Raw genomic sequence first — 10,407 nt, forward strand, 5'->3', positions numbered from 1 at the left:
ATGGCTTATATTTGGAAAGGGATAAAGAAAAATGAAAATTAAGGTAGGCTGGTAAGGTTATGTGTGAATATTTTATAAACCTTCCTTTCTTGACTTTGTAATGTTTGAATATACTGAAATCTTTTGTGAAAAGGGTTTTCTATTTTATGGAGAACAAAATGAGCTGGAATTTTCCTGGAGGAATTGAAATCAGGCAGAAGGAAGAATTTATTTGTGGGATATTTAGACTTCAGGAAGTGCTTATGAAAGAGCTGGGACACCATCTGCAAGAACATGGAGGGCATTGGTGGCCCCTGCAGCAGGGGACAAACCAGGTTGCTGCCAAAGGATCTTCCCATCTGGAGATTCCCATATTATTCCCATTTGACAGATGGGAGGGTCTGGTTCATAGCATTAACTGAGATGCAAACGTGACTCTGTGTGTGGGTGGCATGGAGAGGCCTAAACAGCCAGGCTCATGACATAGGGAAAGTCCAACTTTGGTAACTGCTACCGATCTTCTCCAGGCGTGTTCATTCCTATAACTGATCCAAATCCTACCAGCAGCTGCAGCAGTTAGGCACCAGGTTCCCCAATTCCTCAACAGAACAAAGGTTGTTCTAACATCAGAACTTTGCATCAACTTTTGCAGTCATAAAGGTCTTAAACAGCCTTAAAAACAAAAACAAAAGCAAAACAAAACAAAACAACAAAAAGACCTGTTGAGTGCAGGGAAGACAATAGGAGCAGCTTTCTAGGTGGGAAAGTTTTCTTGACACGATGGCAGGGCTCCACCTCTGAACCCCCAACCCAGCCAGTCTTCTGCTCCGAGTCAAAGTTCTCCAACATAAACTCCTTTTTTCTAGGTAGGAAACTTGTTGTTATTGCTATTTTGGTAACTTGGATTGCACTGTGGTCATGTCTGGTTTGAAACACATTACAGTTGAGCCTTGAACAATGCGGGGTTAGGGCTGCTAACCCCTGCACAGTTGAAAATCCACATATAACTTCTGATGCCCCCAAAACTTAACTACTAGTAGCCTACTGTTGGCTGGAAGCCTTATAGATAACATAAACAGTCGATTAACAGATATTTTGTATGTGATATGTATCATATACTGTATTCTGACAGCAAAGTAAGCTAAAGAAAAGAGATTGTTATTTAGAAAATCATAAGGAAGAGGAAATACATTTACAGTACTGAACTGTATTTATCGACACTGTAAGTTTACATGGTCTGTTTACACGATAAATCATCTGTCTGAAGTGGTGGCAACTGCAGCTGCAGACCTCAGACCTCAATCTACAGTGCATATCAAGCAATGCAACTTTTTCTTGTAATGTCATGACTTTTTTCTGCTTCTTGGGAGCATTTCCAGCATCAGTCCCATCGTGTTATATGGGTCCCATCGTGGGTCCCATCGTGTTATTCAAGGTTTATGGAATTGCACTAAACATGATGAAATATACGTGAGAGCCACAGAAGATCACTGTGGCCTGTGATCAGCAATCTACTGATGGAAGAAACTGCTCACGTGGAGATGATGAGTGTCACATGGTGATTTTTTTTATTTTTAGAGAGAGGGTCTCGCTCTGTCACCCAGGCTGGAGTGCAGTGGTGTGATCACCACTCACTGCAGCCTCAAATTCCCTGGCTCAAGCAATCCTCCCACCCCAACCACCTGAGGAGTGGCTGGGACCCCAGGCATGCACCACCACACCTGCCTAATTTATTTGTATTTTTCGTAGAGATGAGGTCTCCCTATGTTGCCTAGGCTGCTCAATTCATCCTCCCGCCTCGGCCTTTCGAAGTGCTGGGATTACAGGTGAATGTCATATGGTGCTTTAAGCAGAGATTCACAGCACTGGAGCTCATTGCAATGGCAACAGAGAAAGTGGTTACAAAATTATTACAGTAGTATAGTATGTACCACAGCGAATTTTATGCAATTATGATTTAATACAGCACTTCAGGAGGCTGAGGCAGGAGGATCTCTTGAGCTCAGGTGTTCAAGACCAGCCTGGGTGACATAGGGAGACCTCATCTCTGTTTAAAAGAAGAAAAAAAGAAAAAATACTGCATCTTCACATTTGTTTACATTTCTCTTGACTGCAAAGAACACCATGTACAGTATGTAAGTGTATACATATGTTTTGATAATTTTTACTTTTTATAATAGATTGTATATATTTTATGGTAGTAAATGATAAAACAGACTAATATCTACATACATTTTATATATATATAAATGACATATTTAACTTTTTCTTAGTTTTTTTTTGATATTTCTAGGCTACATGGTTCATTTGCAAGTTTTAAAACATTGTCACAAATCTCCAAAAATGTTTCTAATATGTTTATTGAAAGAAATCAGCATATAAAATGGACCTGCACAGTTCAAACCCATGCTGTTCAAGGGTCAACTGTACTTGCCTGAGATACGCATTTCTCCCAGAATTAAATAACTCTTCTCTTCCCATAAGGCCCATTTGTGTAGCGGGAGGTTCATGTCTGAGCTTAGGAAACAGACTCAGGTTGAAGCTGAGTCTTGCCATGTGCAACTCTCTGAGTCAGCGTTTTCTCATTTGCAAAGTGAGACTATCAATTCCGACCTCACATGGTTCTGAAGATGAAGGGTGTGGAAAAAGCACAGGAAAATCATAGACCCTCACCAAACCGTAGGCACATCATAGACCCATCATAGACCCTCGCCAAACCGTAGTTCCTTTTAAATTGTAGGAGACAGCGGAGATGATGCACATTTGGTGCTCCTGCATTGCTTCCTGCAATGAGCCACAGCTCCTTCTCACCGTTGACCAGCACACAGGAGGTGTCAAATGACAGACCTCACTAGCTCTGAAAAGCTGCCTTTGTTTTGATGATTGGCACCCCTCATGATGACACTTGGGTTTAGCCAACCAAACACTGTTTCAAAGTGACTGCAGTGGCCTTCTCCCCTAGAGCCACTGTGAAATCCCATAAATGCATTTATTCCTGGTCCCCAGCCAGACTCCACAGGGCTGGGTGTTGGCCCAGAGTGCTTGGCACACTCTTGGGACATGATGGCAGCTCTAGACTTCGGGGCCAGGGCACCCCAGCCCTTGCCTGCTGGTGGATGAGGATGGGCAGCATCAACACTGCCACCTGGTCTTGGAGCTCAGAGTAGAGGCTGGGGAGGAAGAGAGAATGGGAGGCCACAGTTCCCAGAGTTGAAGCCAGCTTCTCCTTATTGGGTTGGGAAGAACAAAAGAGTTCATCAGAGCAGAATACCCCAGGACAGCCCAAGGAGGGAGGGGCCTGACTATCCCAGATTGTGATAAGACCCCTTGATGATAAGTTTCATCTTTCTGGAGTAGTGGTTAGGCACAGTGGCTTTGATCCCAAATGAGCTCCAGTTTAACATTTGACTTGGCTGTTTCTTAGATATGTGACCTTGGATTTGCTATTTACCTTTTCTTGCTGAGCCTGGCTCTTTCTGTGTAAAAGGGAATAATAATAATAATAGTAGTAGTAGTAGTATTTCCCACATTAGGCGATTGGGAGGATTAAGTGAGAGAATGTCATATATGGCAGTCCAGCATATGGCACATTGGAGCAAACTCTCAATCGACGTTACCTGTTCCCATCAGAATCCAGAGCCCAAGCTGTTTTTTCTATGTCAATAGTTATTTGCATGAAATGTGCCTCATCCTCCCCACCAAGCCATTGCTGTCCTCTATTTTAATGTTCAGTCTAAAAGGCCCATCCTCTAGAAAGTGAAGTTTATCCCACCTTGCATAATGCATGGCGAAGGTGCCCAGCACTGCCTAGACATGCGTGCACATGGCAAACACAAGCTTACGGGCACAGGGTGCAGGGAGCAATGATAATACATTCATCAGAATGCCTGCTAGGTGCCAGGTTCTGCTCGAATTTGGGGGATGCAGCAATGAAATAAACAGGTAAAAATCTCCACTTTCCTGGAGTTACTATATTCTAATGGCAAAAACATAAAATACGCTAATTAAGAAAATGTGATAGTATATGAAAAATGACAGGGCCTGGTGCAGTGGCTCATCCCTGTAATCCCTGCACTTTGGGAGGCTGAGGTGGGAGGATCACTTGAGCCCAGAAGTTTGAGACCAACCTGGGTAATATGCAAAACACTATCTCTGCACATTTTTTTTTTTTTTTAATTAGCCATGTCTGGTGGCATGCACCTGTAGTCCCAGCTACTCAGGAGGCTGAGGCAGGAGGATCACTTGAGCCCACAAGGTGAAGGCTGCAGTAAGCTATAATTATGCAACTGCACTCCAGTCTAGATGGCAGAACAAAAATAAATAAAATAAGATAGACAAGTGCTGGAGAGAAAAAATAAAGCAGGGAAGAGGAATATAAAATGTTGTAAGGGCATTTGAAATTATATGTGGAGTGGTGGATTAGTCTGCTCATGTTTCCATAACAAAATACCACAGACTGGTGGCTGAAACAACAGAAATTCATTGCCAGGTGCAAGGTGGCTCATGCCTGTAATCCCAGCACTTTGGGAGGCCGAGGCAGGTGGATCACTTAGGTCAGTAGTTTGAGACCAGGCTGGTCAACATGGTAAAATCCCATCTCTACTAAAAATACAAAAATTAGCCGGGTGTGATGGCATGTGCCCGTAGTCCCAGCTACTAGGGAGGCTGAGGCAGGAGAATTGCTTGAACCTGGGAGGTGGAGGTTGCAGTGAGCCGAGATCATGCTATTGCACTCTAGCCTGGGTGACAAGAGCGAAATTCCATCTCAAAAAACAAACAATCAAAAAAAGAAATTCGCTGGGCTTGGTGGTTCACGCCATAATCCCAGTACTTTGGGAGGCCAAGGTGGGCAGATCACTTGAGGTCAGGAGTTCGAGACCAGACTGACCAACATGGAGAAACCCTGTCTCTACTAAAAATACAAAATTAGTCAGGCATGGTGACACATGCCTGTAATCGCAGTCACTCGGGAGGCTGAGGCAGGAGAATCGCTTGAACCTGGGAGGTGGAGGTTGCGGTGAACCGAGATCACGCCATTGCATTCCAGCCTGGGCGACAAGAGCAAAATTCCATCTCAAAAAACAAAACAAACAAACAAACAAAATTCATTGTCTCACAATTATAGAGGCCAGAATGTGAAATCAAGGTATAGACAGGGTCAGTCTCTTTTGAGATTTCTCTCCTTGGCTTGTAGATGGCTGTCTTCTCATGGTCCTTCTTCTGGGCCTGTCTGGTGCTAATGATCCCTTCTTTTAGGGACACCAGCCATATTAGAGTAGGGCCCACCCATATGACCTCATTAATTAAGATAATTAACTTTAATTACCTCTTTAAAGACCCTGTCTCTAAATACAGTGACTTTCTGCAGCACTGGCGGTTAGGACTTCAACATATGAGTTTGGAGGAGGGGACACAATTCAGCAATTCAGTCCATACATGTGGCAAGAGAAGGCTTTACTGATGTGTTACCTTTCAGTAAAGGCCTGAAGGAAGTGAGGGAACCAGTATGTGACTCTCTGGGGGAAGAGCATTCCAGGAAGAGGGAATGGCAGGTGCAAAGGCCCTGAGGTAGGAGCATGCCTGGCTTGGTTCACAAACAGGAAGCTGTGTGGCTGGAGCCACGAGAGAAAGAAAACGAGCAGTGGGAAAAGTTGGCATAGAGCCAACAAAGAACAGGTCATATAGAAGCCAGAGAGTGACAAGGTCTAACTTACAGTGTCCCCCTGGCTGCTGCATTGAAAGAGACCAAATGGGGCAAGGGCAGAAATAGAGGTGGCTGCAATGGATCAGGGTGGTGGCAGTGGGCTGGTGAGAAGGGTGTGTTTCTAGATGCGTTTTGGAGGTAGAACTGATAGGATTTGCTACTGGATCAGATGGGGTGGTGTGAGAGAAAAAGTCAAGGATGTCTGCCGGGGTTTTGGCCTGAGCAAATACATGAAAATAAGGAGTAGCCTTTTATGGAGATGGCAAGACTGGAGGAGAAGGAGGGTTTGGGGGGGATATCAGGAGCTCAGGTTGGGACATGTCAAGTTTGAGATGTTTATTGAAATTCCAACTGCAGATATTGACTAAACAGGCGAATATTTAAGTCTGGATTTTAGGTGAGAGGTTCAGGTATAAAGATATAAATTTGGGCACCAATGGTGTGTAGATGTTATTTAAACCATGAGACTGGATGAGGTGACAAGGGAGAGAGAGTAAATAGAAAAGATAACAGATTATCTAAGTATGAGCCCTGGGGTTCTCCAACATTTTTCTCCAACAGAAAAAAAATCCAAATTACAGACGCCTAAGACAACCCCCTTTTAGGTCTCCATGTTAAATCTTTAGCTGAGGCAGTTATTATTATGAGGCCAGGAATAATTTTTTGGTTTCTTGTTGTCTTAACATTACCACATCTCCTAGAAGCCCTCCTTGGCCTCTTGGCCACCAGAATTTGCTCTTACCAGTATCATTGTTGGAGTGAGTCATGGAGGGCACACAATGCAAGCAACAGAGAGTCTTCGAGTCTAACACCTGGCTTAGTCTCACCAGAGAATATACTCAGTGCAGGATTAATATTTATGAAGTTGCAAATCTCGGTCAGGGTCTAGCAAGTCTTTGATTTCTGGAGGCCAGCCACTGGGGTTGTGTTAACACAGAGGAAAACCACAAATGTTGCTAGAGCCCTAGAGAGGGCCATGAAGCTACCATTTACATGTAACCCAACCCTGCAGGGAGAGGGCCTGCAGAGGCCACACTGTGGGGTGGCATGCTGAGATGATGCACGTAAACTTGGAGATGCAAATGGGGATTGGTTGAAGTAAGCCCCAGTTTGGGCCCACAAGAGGAAACCTGCCCTTCTGCAGAAAGGTTTAAAGTTTTAAACCTGCCCGTCTTTGAAGAGCAGAGATGTGCAGGTTTAAAAAAGCAAAACAGGGTTTAGTGTTCCTGTCTGGTCTTAGCTGTTGGCCTGGTGAGGTCTCAAGCTGCCTAGTGCTTTTCTCTACATAGGCACAGGCCACCCTGTTATCCCTAAGCCTCATTAGAGAGTGGGACATGGCCTCTGTGTGTCCTTACAGTGCAGAGTTTCCAAGCCGAGGAGCTGGTGGAATGACCGGGGGTGTGGGGGTGTAGGTGGTGCACTGAGGCAGCATTATGTAACGTTGACTCACACAATTAGTCCTTTCAAATCTCATTCCATCTTTCTGATGACATCAAAAGGCATATCAGGCAGTGCTGGTCTTTAACACCTCTCTTATCCTTTCTAATCTTCCTGCATGATACAGAGAAAGCAGGCTGTGAGCTCAGAGTTTTGGGAAGCAACAGGGGCCACCAGGAACTTGAGATCATTGTTTTGCTTATTTATTTTTTCACTTTATCTTTTCAGTTACTTCTTATTGATCACAAATAATAGCTGATTTTCCATAATAAATTCCATAATTTAATTAAAAACAGTGACTCAATTTAAGAAAAAAATATTAAAAAATAATAGGCTGGACACAGTGACTCACACCTGTAATCCCAGCACTTTGGGAGGCCGAGACAGGTGGATCACTTGAGCTCAGGACTTCAAAACCAGCCTGGACAAGATGGCGAAACCCCATCTCTACTAAAAATACAAAAAAATAGCCAGGCGTGGTGGCACGCACTGGCAGTCCCAGCTTCTTGGAAGGCTGAGGTGGGAGGATCGCTTGAGCCCAGGGGCAGAAGCTGCAGTGAGCCAAGATCATGCCACTGCACTCCAGCCTGGGTGGCAGAGCGAGACCCTGTCTCAAAAAACAACAAAACAAAACAAAAAAAAAAAACAAGGGCTCTGTGGTTATGGCAAAAATCCTGATGCTAATATGGGAATGACTGAAGTATTAGAAAAGTGGCTCCAGTGAAATATCACATTTGGCTGTATGGAGTACAAGTGCCTTTAATAATAGCAGAGATTTCTAGGTTGGAAATCGTTGTCCCTAGGAATTTTGAAGACATTGCTCCATTGTCTTCCAGTTTCCAGAGTTGCTGGGGAGAAGTCAGAAGTCACCCTGACCCCTGACCCTTTATCAGTAATTTTGTTCTCCTCTCTCGGGAAGCCAGGAGGGTCTTCTGCTTGTTCTCAGAGCTCCGAAGTTTCATGGTGAGGTGCCTTGGCGTGGACCTCCTTTCAGCCTTTGTGCTGTAGACTCAGTGAGCCATTTCCCATATGCACCAGCTCTGGGACATTTTCTAGAGTATAATAATAATTTATTTTTGGTTATTAATATTTTATGATGATTTTCTGTTCTTATTGTTTTCTGTTTCTCTGTTATCTGCAGAGCTCCTGTTTCTTCAGATGCTAGCTCTGATCTTCAGTTTCTCTACTTTTTTCTCTTTTCCCTCCTGTTTTTCATCTGTTTGCCTTACTTTTTATTTTCTGGGTGATTTTCCTCAACTTTTTAACACTTTTATTTATTGAGCTTTTAATTTTTGTTCTTATACATTTATTTTCTAAGAATTGTTCATTTTTCTGTTTTGTGAAAATTCTTTTTTAGAGCATAGTATTCTTATTTCCTAGACAATATCTTCTTTGTATCTTTCTTAGCATGCATATATATATATATATATATATATATATATATATATATATATGCTTTCCTTAAGTGTCTGGTGATCCTTTGCTGTCACTTCATGACTGTGAGGAATTAAAAAGTGATTAGGGCTGGGCGTGGTGGCTCACACCTATAATTCCAGCACTTTGGGAGCCTGAGGCAGGCAGATCACCTAAGGTCAGGAGTTCAAGACCAGCCTGACCAACATGGTGAAACCCCATCTCTACTAAAAATACAAAAATTAGCCAGGTGTGGTGGCGGGTGCCTGTAATCCCAGCTACTCAGGAGGCTGAGGCAGGAGAATCACTTAAACCAGGGAGGTAGAGATTGCAGTGAGCCGAGATCACACCATTGCACTCTAGCCTGGAAGACAGAGTGAGACTCTAGCCTGGAAGACAGAGTGAGACTCCATCTCAAAAAAAAAAAAAAAAAAAAAAGATTAGAATATACAAAATAACTGAAGACAGGGACTCAGATATTTGTATGCTAATGTTCATAACAGCATTATTCGCAATAGTCTAAAGGTAGAGACAACTCAAATGTCCATCAACTGATGAATGGATAAACAAAATATATTATCTATATAAAACGGAATATTATTTAGCCATGAAAGAAACGCAATTTTTTTTTTTTTTTTTTTTTTTTGAGACAGGGTCTGTCGCCCAGGCTGGAGTGCAGTGATGTGATCATAGCTCTTGGCAGCCTCCACCTCCCTGGCTCGAGTGATCCTCCCACCTCAGCCTCTTGAGTAGCTGGGACTATAGGTGGACCCCACCATGCCCAGCTAATATTTTTGTAGAGATGGGGGTCTCACTATGTTGCCCAGGCTGGAACTCCTGGGCTCAAGCAATCCTCCCAACTCAGCCTCATGAGTAGCTGGGACTACTCATGAGGTGTGCCTCTACACCTAGCTATTTTTGTATTTTTGTTGTTGTTATAGATATAGGTTTCCACCATGTTGTCCAGACTAGTCTTGAACTCCTGAGCTCAAGTGTTTCACTGTCCTCGGCTTCCCAGAGTGCTGGGATTATAGGCACTGTGCCCGGCCAGAAATGCAATTCTGATACAAGCTACAGTGTAGATGAACCTGGAAAACATTATGCTAAGTGAAATAAGCTAGGCACAAAAGGAAAAGTAGTGTATGATTCTGCTTACATGATGTATCTAAGATAGGCAGATTCCTGGACACAGAAAGCAGATTTAGAAGTTACCAGGGGCTTGGGGGAGAAGAGATGAAGGAGTGATTGCTTAATGGGTACAGTTTCTGTTTGGGGTAATGAAAAAGTTGCAGAAATAGATAGTGGTGATGGGTATACAACATTGTGGATATACTTAATGCCACTGAATTGTAAACTTAAAAATGGCTAAAACGGCATATTTTATGTTTTATATATTTTACCACAACAGGGAAAAAAAAAAGTGAATGGAAGCCCTGAGGTAGGAATTACTGAATATGAGGGCCACTGTGAGTTCTGGCTGGGCCACTTCCTTAGGGAATCTTGGATTTCAGAACCTTTAGACTGAGATGTCCCAATGAAGGCTCTTTCAGTGGCTTACCTGAAGCACACAAACCTGCCTACTGGTGTTTTGAGAGGCAGTGAGAGGAAGAGGCTGGGAGGAGAGCGGGCTCAACCTTTAGAACAAGTTTCTACTGAATCTGCTGTTTTCAGCATGACTAACACCTACACCCAAGCCTGGTGTTCCCTGGCCCAGAGGCCTCTGCCTTACTTGTTCCAGAAAATACACTTCCAGGCTGCCTCTGGAGAGAGGGAGAGGGGCAGTCACCTGGTTGTGCAGAGGGGAAAGGCACCTTGAGGTCAAAGTGTTTCCAGGATGAATTTCCAACTGTCAAAGGTGCTTAACCAGAGCAACT

This window comes from Pongo abelii, chromosome 6, assembly GCF_028885655.2.
Source record: "Pongo abelii isolate AG06213 chromosome 6, NHGRI_mPonAbe1-v2.0_pri, whole genome shotgun sequence".
Taxonomy (NCBI): Eukaryota; Metazoa; Chordata; class Mammalia; order Primates; family Hominidae; genus Pongo; species Pongo abelii.